We start from the raw sequence: 13,147 nt of genomic DNA on the forward strand, positions 1-13,147 counted from the left end.
GAATCTTTGTTCTCCTTCTCACTTACTAAATTTTTGCGAGACCTCTGCACCCAAGCCGTGGGGATTCAGTCCACGTGAACGGCTCTGGCCCTTTAGATTCTTAATTCTCCATTAGGAAGAGGAAAATCACAGCATTAAGTTTCTTACATGCCACTGCATAAATTGTGCCATTTGCGGAATTCACCAGAGTCTGTGACCGAACACGGGAGTGTGTAATAAAGCCTGGCGTTGTTGGTTTTGACTTTAACAAGTTTGGTCGGTTTCAATTATCTGGAAGCAAAAAAAGACTAACTTCCAATTCCAGGTTTAGGAAGGACCAAAAAAATATTCACAAAAAGAAAAGACTGTCACAACAGAAATTAAAACCAAGGGTCTTGAGCTGTTTAAGAAGTCAGCATTTCAAAGCATATTGCCACAAATAGTTGATATACACAATCTCTCCCCCTCAAAAAACACCACACACACAAGGCTTTAAAAATATATGTAGCAACCAGGCCAAGCAGCTGCTTAAATTTTAATCCTGCTTAAACAATAAAAGAATGGTATGACTCCTTTATTGGTTTTCCATTGGAAGTGTTTGGGGCACCCTTTTAACAAGAGACAGAAGAAAGATTCACTCCTGCCAAAATAACTTAAAATATGCAAAACTTAAAAATATCTGTTATTACTATAAAGTGTAGGTATTATTAATAATAATAACATCAATAATGAAATATGTGAAAAGTAACAGAATACTAGTGTTTGGAGATAGAAAAACCACCATGCTCACCACAAGATAGAAGAAAAAATTCACACCAGAGGAGTTAGCCTCAAAAAGTCCAAAGATATGAATAAAGAAATTTTAAAACATTACCTACATATTATATATGACAAGTTGGATTTAGACAGTAGTCAACACATAAGAAACGTGGCTTAGAATTCTTCAATTATTGACCTGTGTGATAGGAAAATAATTTACTGTGCTTAATAGGAGATTAGTTAGTTTTAAATGATCATTTTCATAAGACTAGTAATTCAAAAGATAAATCAGATTCAAACAGTAGTTACAACCGATCACTCAGATTTTTAATCCCTCAGAGGAGACCAAAACTGAGGTCTAAGGAGAGAATTTTTAAATGCCTTCCCCATGTAGAAATATGCTTTGCTCTAGAAATTGTATTGGATTTCCACACCTCCCCACATAATCCTCAAAATCTACACAGTACAGAGCATTGAATCTTGTACATTTTATTATATGCTTGAATTAATTCATCCTATATGGAATTGTTACCTTTACAATAAAAAAAATCACTCTTCATTATTGAGAGTGGACAGATGGAACATGTTCAACTTAAGACATCAATAAGAAGAGAAGGAAAAACTTATAATCCATGTGGCACAGGCTTCACCATCTGGTAGTTCCCCACTTGTCTGCCAAGACTTTTTTCCCAAATAAAAGTGAACATTTCTCTTTGGAGTTAATGGAACATTCTTAGATACTGACCCTACTCCTGATTTATAGATAATAAGTAATCATGCAATTAAAACAGTATATGTCCCCCAAATAATCCATATTATAGGGGAAGGTTTTGAGTCTAACTAAAAAAAAATTAAAACTACTTTCTCTAAAAGCATTATCAGATAAACAAAACTGTTATGCTTTGATAAATAATGAAGGCCATTGAACAAGTTATTTCATCCCCTAGAAAAACACATTGTAAGCTACATAAATACAAAATAGGGCAATAGAAAGGCTGGAAATCTCAGGCTCAGACTATGTTTACACAACCTTCCCAAGCCCTTTATCTGGCAGATGATGCCTCATGTGCAAGGCAAGAGACTTCATGGACAGGTACATCCCAAGTCACAGCTGTTACAGCATCCTTTTACTAAGATGCAGGACACAATCCTATCACTCTCAAAAATATGTTAAATCCTATCATATTCCTATAAAACTTAAGTAAATCATCCCATCTATTATATTAACTAGGGTAGTGCATATACATTTCATTGTGTTTACTTCTCCTCCAATGTGTTTGCTTCTTATTTCTGTTGTTCATAGCAATAAGCTATCTCATCATATGAAACACAGAGGGCTAGTTCATGGTTTATTAGTGCTCTAGTTCCAGGTCCTATGAATAATATTAGGAAACACACACCCATAACTCTGGCAATTGCCTACCATTTAAAAAGATCCTTGAAGGGAAGAAAAGCTAAATATCTCCCTAATTGTTGTATTGCAAGATTAATAAAGGACTTTGCTGTAACAGTGTAACATGTTTTCAATTCATTCCTTAAGAGAATTTCTAAACTTTATTAGCAATTTAGACAATAAATATTTATTAAACACTAATTATGTGCTTAACTCACAACACCCAAAATGCGGACTACAATATGATAGATATACTATAGAACTTTTGACACTGAGAATTTTTTTAAAATAAAATAAAATCATACTGGCATATGTTTAAACTGAATTTTGGGACACTAAGGCTGAATACATAAAATATATTTTTCTCTAAATGACTTTGTTAAAAACATGGTGGAATCAAATTAAACCAAAACTTGGGTCAATATGATACTAGCTATGTAATTTCCACTAGTTGTTCTACTGAGTTGCTCAATTTCCTTTTCTTTAAAATGAGAATTATTATAAGGATACCTATATCATAGGATCATTATGAAGTTCATTAAGATAAGAGATTAGGATTGTATCTGACAAAGCATAAAAACAATATATGAACTATTATTATTTATATTGTATATGCATTTGGAATTTTTAACAAATTTTATAACATTTAACATCATTAGAATCACATTAAAGTTATTTGTGAAATTTACCCCCAAACCAATGAATCTGAATCAATGGAGGCAATTAAAATGTGTAGCTAGAATTGAGACTCTCTGATGAAAATGTTAAAATTCAACAGATTGGTGACCCTCAAGTGGTTTGCTTTGGCTGTTTACTTGTATTTTCTAGCACCAAAGCCTAGCTCAGTGATTTGCAATCAGTAAATGTGCAATTATCAAGTAAGACAGAAAACTGCTAAACCTGCCTCTCGGTTTGCATTGCATGAATTCCTGGTCTTAGGGTTGTTTCTACACATGGTATAACATGTTCAAGAATACATTCCTAAGCATTGTTCAGAGAATACCATTTTGTCTCATGTTTACTTAACATCTTTCCATTCATTTCTTCCTTTAGTACAGTTATGGGCTGAATGATATCCTCCCAATGTTCGTATGTTGAAGCACTAACACTGACCCATACCTCAGGATGTGGTTGGATTTGGAGATGGGGGTCTTTAAAAGTGGTTGGGTTAAAATGAGTCATTAGGGTGGGCCCTAAGACAATCTGATTATTGTCCTCAAGAGAAAATTTGGATGCCTAAAGAGGCACCAGAGGTGCACACACAGAGGAAAGGTCTTGTGAGGACACAGGGAGAAGGCTGCCATCCACAAGCCAAGGAGAGAGACTTCGGTAGAAACCACACCTGCCAACACCTTGATCTTGGATTTGGAGTCTTCAAAACTATGAGAAAATAAATTTCTGTTGTTTAAGTCACGCAGTCCTTGGTATGGGTATTCTGTAATGGTAACCTTAGAAAACTAATACAAGTCCATTCATCTCCCCATGCACTGACCCATTCATAGGTAGGGTTGCAGGCACCCCTCTTTCCCAAAGCCTCTATTCTACAATGTATCATATTTATTTACATATCTGAAAGCCCACAAAACAGAGATTTCTTAAATTAGAGACTATCCAATTTATCTTGTCTACCTAACATCTACCCATGTACCTAGCATAATTGCTGAATGAATAAATGAATGAATGAATGAACATCAAAGTGATTACCAAGTCAAATAAATGAATAATGAGTGTTTGTAAAAATGTAAGAAAAATCCCCATAACAGAACCTTTTCCGACTGTATCAAAATCCTGCCCCTGATATGTAGTGCCACTTGCTAATGCTACTGACAAGCAAAAACACAAACATAAATACTCAAAGAAAAGGAGAGAACAACACACAATTCTCTATCTCTGGACTACTATGCACAATTCAATCAACAAAACCTACAAATACTCCTTACTTAAGATCTGCAAAGCCTCCCTGGCTCCTTGCCCAAGGCAGAGGTATGTTCATTCTAATTCAAGCCAATATGTATCCTTTCTACTTTAAGGACTGTAAAAGCACTGCTGAGATTTGAAAAGGTGGCCTGATAGGGCAACAAGCATTTAAAAACTTTGATCCTTAAGAATCTATTTTTAAACAAATTTATGTGGTAATAAAATCTGGAAGCCTGGATTGCATTGATATAGAACTATGGAATTGTTGGTAAGTACTAACATTTTGGGTACAGTGACTTTAAACTTAGTTTAAAGCCAAAGAGAGCCCTAGGATGCCACCCGAGTATTATAGGCATTTTCTATCACTCATTCATAGCACAAAGAGCCAGAAGGTGGCCCTCAGAGATTATTGGTAAAGACACAATAGGGAATTAAGGTGAACCAACCAATTTAAGTCTCATTCTCTCTCCTTTATAATTGAATGGAACAGAGGTTTCAGAACCTGCTTCAAAATTTGTTTTAAAAATACAATAAAGCAGTGTGAGAGGACATCATATATTTTTTTTTTTCTACTTACATCCTGCATACAATTAAGCACAAACTTGCAAAAGAATTAACTACTCCACCAACCACTGGATCTGTTATCAAACTCACAGGAGCCAGGAGTGTTTTGAAGGGAAATGGGGACGGGTGACCTGAAGCCCACTCCCTTGGGTCAGTGCATGCTGGGAGGGGAAATGAGCTACAGAGCAGACAATTTTCAGCTTCGGTGGTTTTACTTTCTTTACCAGGCCTCACGAAAACACACTGACAAAACAAAGGACACAAAATTAATGACCCATGCATTCTGTCAATTGACTCTTAGTAGCAGTGGCCAGTTCACCTTAATCTTTTTGTTCACATTGAACATGTAGCCCAAGGCATTGGTTAAGGTTCACTTAAGAATTCTTCAAAGGCATCACTTGGTTTTCATTAATTTGTTAACTGTAACTTCTCTTTTCTGATTAGGAACCCACAAACCAAGGGAGGGTCTATATGCAAAAATAAGAACAAAAGGCAAGTGTTTGACCAACCAGGCCTTCTTTTGCCTCCAGAGCTATCATTTCACACTCATGAATAATAGCACAAATGATAGCCATTGGATTTTTCTAGAACTTATGCTACATTTAAACTTTTTTGATTTTCTCAGAAATCCAAGTGTCAGCTCGCAGCTTTTGTAGAGGGATAAGTAACAGTGTAGCTTGTTATTTCTGTGAGTAATTATTTCCTACTTATTCCTGTGATCTTTAACCAATCATCATTTATGAAATCTAATTTGAGCATACATAAAATATGGTCAATATTTGGCCTTAGATAAAATTTAAGAATCGACAAAAAAGCAATAAGAATTCAAAAAGATGTATAAAAGGAATTTACTACTTTCATATCTGCACAAAGATTATACCACCTTTAAAATGATGGTGACAGTTTGCACTGAAATTTTCTTTCACTTTCTTGCACCCAGTGGACACATTGATATTAGAATAAAATTTTCCATTTGCTCAAAAGTTACAAAGAAAGTTCATCTCTATGAAAGTCTTTTTTTCATAAAATTGCTAAAAACTAGAACAGTTTTCCAAGGACACATAAATAATGAATACTGAGGCACCAATGGCAGGATCTGAGTTTTCTTTACCAAACTTCAACCCAGAATATAGGATGAGGCAACAGTTGCTTTCAAGCCTTGCAGGAAGTTGGTAGTTTCAACATTTCTCTTTTTATGAAAAAGCAGTATCAAGACAGTTCTAACGGTGACGGAGTATACCATGAGGCCATTTGGTAGTTTTTAGCAAAGGAAATGGATCCCATGAAGCAAATGTACCATTCCTTTCTATAAGCTTTTCAGACAGTTATAAAATATGATAGCAATGCTTAGTTGGTACAACTTCATGTTAGTTGCATCTGTCAGCATTTCCATTACAAATCCTTGATTTTCAAGGTTTTATAATTCAGCTGTGAAAGTTGCTTTAGAAAGAAAGTTGGCAGGACTGTCTCAGCCAGGGAGTTTATCAAATTGAACAAATCTTTGTTTAGCTATCTCTCAGTTCTGTGAGCCAAGGTCTACTCCCAGTTAGACAAGCCAAACTTCCAGTGACTTCAATGCCAGAGAAAGGCTTTTTCTCTCTCTTTAAATTCACTTCACAAGAGCTTCTCTCATTCTTGTTTCAGAAGCCGCCAGGATCCAGCTCATATCCTGTGTAACCCAGTGGGAGAGGAGCCACATCATATGTAACCCTGTAGGACATATGAATCGAGTCTTGGCCAAGTGTCTCCAGCATGAAATGTGGACAGCACTGCAGAGAGATGTGGAACTTTTGAATATGTGTGTAATTAAAATGTACACACATCATACTACTGCTTGCAAAGCGAAGTGGTGCTCTTTTATTAAAAGACTTGTTGACTGTAGGAGTATGTATGTATTTCAGGAGACTTCCAATTATCCAGAATATGAACTTATTGCTACATTGTCTTTGCAGAAGCACAGGAAAAAAGACAATCCAAATCATGTATATCATGTATTGCATACCTGTTATATAATCTTTGATACACATTTAATTGTGATTTTGATGTTGGAAATTTATGATAAACTTAGTCTTGATCAGAAGTGGGTGTAGGTTAGTTTTAATCAAAATAAAATTATACTATTTATAAACTATAAGAAAATTAAGAAAGTAATGCCACATTGTAAAGCAATTATCCTCCAATTTGGAAAAAAAGAAAGGAAAATCAGAAGAGATGGCTCTGGACAGGATGGCATAATAGTTCATTTTTTGGTTGACAAATCATTTTATTAATATCTTTAAAAACAAGCTTAGAATGCACATCTTGTGCTTTGTTTGTATCATGAATCTTTGGATTCCCTTAATGGTATTCAAATTTTAATATGCTGTGATATTTACCTATTCTTTCTTATGTGTATGTTTACCTGTCTAATGTCTTTTTAAAATTAGTTTTTATTGGAGTATAGTTGATTTATAATAGTTCATTCTTAAAGGCCATATCAAAAATATTTTGTAAGATATTTACCCCTGTGTGCAATAAATTTCATCATTTATTTAGCTATACTAGCCTACATATCTGTGATACATAAGAATACAAATCAGATAAAAATTCTTCATAAAATTAATTTTAAGTTTGAGAGCAGAGAGGGGACATATGTGTAGACAACCAAGAAAAATGCTCTAAATTCTAGGCATCAGAAAAGAACAGGAAAGGTGTTTCAGTAGATCAGAAAGGAGAGATTTTGGGGTTATATTCCCAAGTGCATATTAATATTAATAAATATGTGCTACAACATAGTAAAATATTTAAATATGGTACCATTCAAATATTAAATTTTATATGAAACAAGTTTAACTTTTACAACTATAATGTATAGTTTTATAAACAATTTGTGCATTTAAATATAACATCCATAGAATTAATAATAGTCATATCTCAGACTAATTCCCTCCTTATTAAAAGTTAACACTCGGACATATTGTCACGACAAATCTGTTAACAATGTTTGGGGCTATTAATACACACAGTCCAGGAAGCCAGCCTACAGAGGCACTAGAAGACACCACATAGCAAATTCAGGAGTCACCAACAGTTTTAGAAAGGCCTGGCTTCATCTGAAGGCTTTTGTAGATGGCAGGCTAGCAGATGACTAAAGCCAGGTATGGTTTGGGTTTGTTCAATGTCTTAATCTATTCTCAAACTTTGGATTTGGCAAAACCAAAACCACATTTTGCCAAGTACTTTCTCTCTTAATTTTTAAGCCCATGTGCATTTTCAGTGAAATTTAATCCATATGTTTCTTATTTTTTTACACTTAACTCATGAAATATTTCTCTGTAAGAGCCAGTTGACATTCAAAAGCCTTGTGAGTCTTTTTTTTTTAAACAAGAAGTTTTTTGGCTTTTTTTTTAAACTAAGATTTTTAGCATTTTCCCTCCTCAAAACAGGAAGTCATGATCTGCCAAGTATAAATGAATGTGAACAGGAACACAATATGTTATTCCAATGCCAAAAAGGTTTGAATTTGGTTGGAAATTTCAACTTCACAACAGTGCCCATAATTTTTTTTAATATGCCATTGTGAATCTGTCTGCACCTAGACAATGACTGACATAATTTAAATTTTAAAAAATGAACTTTAATAAAGCTGACCAATAAGAGGGATGAGAAACATCTCTTCAACATGTCACAAAAGGAATTCTCATCAAGCCAATGTGTAAAATAAACATCTGCTGTTTCTTTCTTCCTTGGCCTATTAGATTTCATTTTCTAAAAACAGTTCGGAATATTCACCAGTAAGAAATATATTAATTGTCAGGACCTTAAAGTTTTCATGATAGAAAGACATAGATTTATGTATTATATATTTATTCAGAAACTTTATTGCTTATGGAATACATCAGCATATATGTCATATTATGTCCTGAATTTATATAGTTGCAGAACATTTTTTCCAAAAAAAAAAAAGCAATGGTAATTCTTATAATGGCTCAATACAACTTAATATCAACATAGAAATTCAACATAAACAGGCTTAGAAAAGCAACCATAACAAAGGAGTAATCAAATAGCCCTTCCTCACCACATTTCATACTTTGTACTCCAACCATATTTAACACAGTTAGGATCATGGCACACACCCATGACATTCTTATTAGATTAAATTGAATTGAATCTGATAGCATAAGTGATGTGTTATATCATGATGATGCAAAGAATAAAGACACTGTAATTGCTATAAAATATTTAGTAACATCTTGTTAAAACCATATATGTTATCCCTTGTAACTACTGTGTGAGGCCATTATTTTTTATCAATTCAAATTCTCTTTTCTGAGTTTCCACAGCCATTGGTACAACTATGTTATAGCTCTAAGTTTCAGGGAGGAGAAAGTGAAAATCTTGGAGTTAACATCTGAAATCAACCAGAAGCTGTCACCGGAAAACGAAAGAAAGGCTGAAGTCTATGGTGTAATGAGTCATCAAACATATCCCAAATACCTTTCCAGGAAGGCAATCCCAGGAACCCATCATCAAAAGATTTGGCCTCTAAACCTAGTAACTGACTTTTAGCTTTTACTCTAGCCCAAAAGTAATTTTTCTCTTTTTCCTTGTGATACTCAACAGATTTTTTTTTTTTCCCTTTTACATACTTTTATGAGGGTTTATCTGAAAGTAATATCATGCTCGTCAAGAACATGAAAACGGGCAAGTATCATTCAGTGTGGTTTCTTAATTTAAGAAATAAATGAAGTGCACAAGAAACCTTTTGTTTCTGAGACAATGTACTGTCTGAGATTCTCAAGCCACGAGATGTTCCAAGAGTCTCTCCTTATCTTGTTCAGCAGAGATTCATCGATTCACTCACCAAATGCTGGTGGAAACCACTTTGTTCAGGGCACTTTTCACAACCAAAGTTCTTGCCCTCTTGAAGCTTACATTCTAATAGTGACTTCACCAGTTTAATAAGCATATTACCTCAGAAACAAAATGATTTTTGTACATTTCATTTTTAATATTAAGAAATCACACTGAATGCTACTTTCCCAAATTTTTGTGTTCTTGACAAACATGATGAAAATATTTTCAGACAAACTCTCACACAAGGTGTGAAAAAGGAAGATATTTATTGAGATATCTATTGAGTATCATAGGGAAAATGAAGGGAAAAAAAATCTTTCAAAAAATATTTCAGAAGACTTAGAATGTTCTAGAGCAATGAAAAAAGTTGGAAGTGGCCAGAGGAGGGTGATAAAGAATGCAATAAGAAAGCAGAATGTTAGCTCTAGATAGGATCTTGAACTCCATCTAGTCCAGCAATGGCAAAACCTGGACCTACAGTATCCTTCTCTCCTCACAATGCATGACTGCCTTTGCAGCTAGTAGACCACAGCTTCTGAAATTATCCAAAGGATCAGAGATCTACCAAAGCAAAGGATGCATGAGAGATGAAACTTATTTGATTTCCTTGATAATCCAACTCCTTCATGTTTATATAACTTGCCCACAGTCACACAGCTACTAATTCTTCACATTGCTTGCAATGGTTTTCATGGTTTCAATGATAGAGATGCAAACAGCTTGAGTTGGAAGAGAAAGGAAAGCTGATATCCACCAAGTGCCCAAGACACAAAATCAACACAATATCTCACTTATCTAACACAGCAATCTTGTGAATGAAGTAATATCCCTTTTATACATTTGAAGTTCATATAATCTTTCCTGGTCAGATACCATACCTAAACTGCCAAAACAAACAAACAAATAAACTTGCAGACTTTGGTTTTTCTCTGTCTTTGTATTGCTTCTCTTGGATACTAGGGACCCTCTCGGAGAGATGAAGGTAATTGTAGATTATTAAACAAAACAAAATGACAGCTCAGGGGAAGTCTCAGTGATCAATCTCTTTTTTTTTAATTTCCTCCTGAGATAAATAGACTAGAAAATGTGAAACAGTTTGATCTCCTTAGAAGTAAGATGTTATTTTAGAATTTCAAAATACTCTAGTTCTAATTCACTATGGCAGCACAAACTCTATTGGTCAAGTTCATTACAGTCGTCTAGTATTTGCATCAAAATCTTGTGCTGTTATGACAACCATTTTTAAGTTCTGACTTCTGTATTGTGGCTTAAACATGATAAATTCCCACTTTCAGAAGACATCCAGCTGGTTAAGTCTACTTCAACTGCCAAGATGATGTCCCACAATTTCCACATCTGCTTCAACTCCTCTGTCACAGCTTCATTACTATTTTTTTTCCTCTATTTTTCAAGAATTGGGATAATTTTGTTTCCCTGGAGAAGGCTGTAAGTAGTGCACATCCAAGCTGGACTTTTGAGTGGTTTCAGTTTATAGATGAGATGGGTTTGTACCTTATGTTCAATCTAAGTCCCTCCTGACTTTCTCAATAATTTGACTTTATGACAAAACTTAGGCGATCTCAAAAAAAACAAAAATCCAAAGATATTTAATCCATTTTAAATATTCATTCTCTAGTCCTTTTTTTCCCTAGAATTCTGTCAAAAAACTCTTCAAAAATACTTAGCTTCATCTAGTTTCAAATCAAACCAATATAAATAATGGGTAGAATTACTAACCTGCAGGGAATGTCATCCTAAATTTCCTGGCGCTGACTATGTAACCATAAGCATGACTGGGCTATTTACTGGAGGCAGTATATACTGTATAATGTTCTCTGAAAACTCATGTAACTAATGCAATATGATAACCACTAGGGTGCTACTGTGACGTAAAGGATATATTACAATTTTATCCAATTCAAACAAGAAAAAAAAATAGTTGACTTTAATGGTCCTGCCCTCTAAACAAATACATCGCCTGTTCTACTGAACTTAAAATTTGAGGTTATATACAAGTTATCCTGAAATAAAAATAATTCAGTAGCATACACATTCCAACACCAATGTATAATTTTACTTTTTGATCAATTATTTCTAGCAGTCATTTCAAGGAATTAAGTGTTATACAGTCCATGACATTTACTGAGAGAATGTAAGAGGAAAATAAGTGGATTCAGTACCACAGATTTCAGGTTGTCACAAGATGGAGTTAGTTTGAGAGGTGACACATTTCCACTCGGGGAGTTGTCGGATATTGATATCAAAGTGTTTTAAGCTGGATCCAGCAGATCTGCTCAGACATCAACAGATGGAGGTTCAGAAAGGGAAGCTCTGAACCTCAGGACAGGAAAGATGAAAGAGAGTGCTGAGGATCCCTGCTTTTACCTTCTCATACCCTCACTCCCATGATCTTACAGATGTGGAAACTGAGGCCAAGAGCTGTGATTTCCCAGGGTCCTAGTCCCAGGAGAGCAGGCGTGGAGCCATCTAACTTCCAAGATTCCAAGATGCTGACTCTCCTGAAATTAAGTCCTAGGGCAGCAAGAGCTGGAGCTGGGCAGAGACAGTTTCATGGCAACCTTCCAGGGAGACGGCCAGCACAGAGATAATGGATGTAGGACGAGTGACTCATGAGATGTTAGAGTTGGCTTTTAAAAAATGAACTAAGATGATATCCATGATGAGAGAAAGAGGGAAAGAAAGAGGGGATGGAAGGAAGAAAAGGAGGAAGGGAGGAAGGAAGGAAAGACGGGGAGGGGGGAGGAAGGAAAGGAAAATGAAGAAAAGAGGAAAGTCAGAGAATTATAAATAGCCTGGTGTAAATGTACCTGGCCTTCAGCTAAGGCTACAATATACATTATAAACACCAAACACTGTCAAAAGCATTTTAAGAAATTGGTCATCCCTTTCCACCACTTTGTGAGTAATACTTGGGAATGAGATAAAAAAAAAATAATAATAATGGTCTCCAGGGGATGTTTAAGAATGAGGTAATTTGCATGTTTCTTCCAGAAGACATTAAGTGTATCCTTCTCCTCTGCCAGGATAATTTTGAATTTCTGGCATCAAAGCTGAAATTTTCTACCAAAGTTGATCAATCTCCTGTTACCACTCTATATTTATGTTGGTGTAATAGTTTATTCTATGCAGTATTAGACTGAGGCTAGTCAGCTATTTAATCTTCAGGGTTTTATTCAAGGCCTCATTGAAGAAAATCCCCAAACTTTGGGTAGGCCAATTTTTTGTGCAATTTTTAGACACTAATCCTTCCTATTTGGGGACTATGGCAACTCTGCCAAGGAGGGAGAAAATGATTACTTCTCTAAAGAAAGATCTTGAATAATTAAGTTTATTCTCTTCCTTCTCTGTTTTCCTTCTGTCTCATAATATTTTAGCCTTATAAGACCAGCGATCTGTTTGAAGAGCTGCCTGAATTATGTGGATAATTGCTTCTACTTTCTTTAGAGATGGAACATAGATACTGTATTCTGACACATGCCTATCCTGATATCTTATTTCACAAAAAGACAATGACCATGTGCAAGCAGAGGCAATGAATGCATTCAAAGAAAAAGCAGATTTCAGAGACTCATGACAAATACACTGAGGTAGAATCAATAGAATGATCTTAAAAACAGGACTGTAGTGGGCAGAAGGGACTTACAATTTATCTATTCACAATCACCTTTTTCTCAC

The 13,147-nt window shown here is 35.0% G+C and overlaps 1 protein-coding gene across 6 annotated transcripts in view; it reads right to left on the reverse strand.

The window, feature by feature from the left end:
* The window catches only part of MECOM (MDS1 and EVI1 complex locus), a 610,388-nt gene that overhangs the window by 178,080 nt on the left and 419,161 nt on the right, over positions 1-13,147 (reverse strand). The gene's annotated exons all lie outside the window — the stretch shown is intronic.

The sequence above is a fragment of the Cervus elaphus genome, chromosome 19 (genome assembly GCF_910594005.1).
Source record: "Cervus elaphus chromosome 19, mCerEla1.1, whole genome shotgun sequence".
In the NCBI taxonomy this organism is placed as follows: Eukaryota; Metazoa; Chordata; class Mammalia; order Artiodactyla; family Cervidae; genus Cervus; species Cervus elaphus.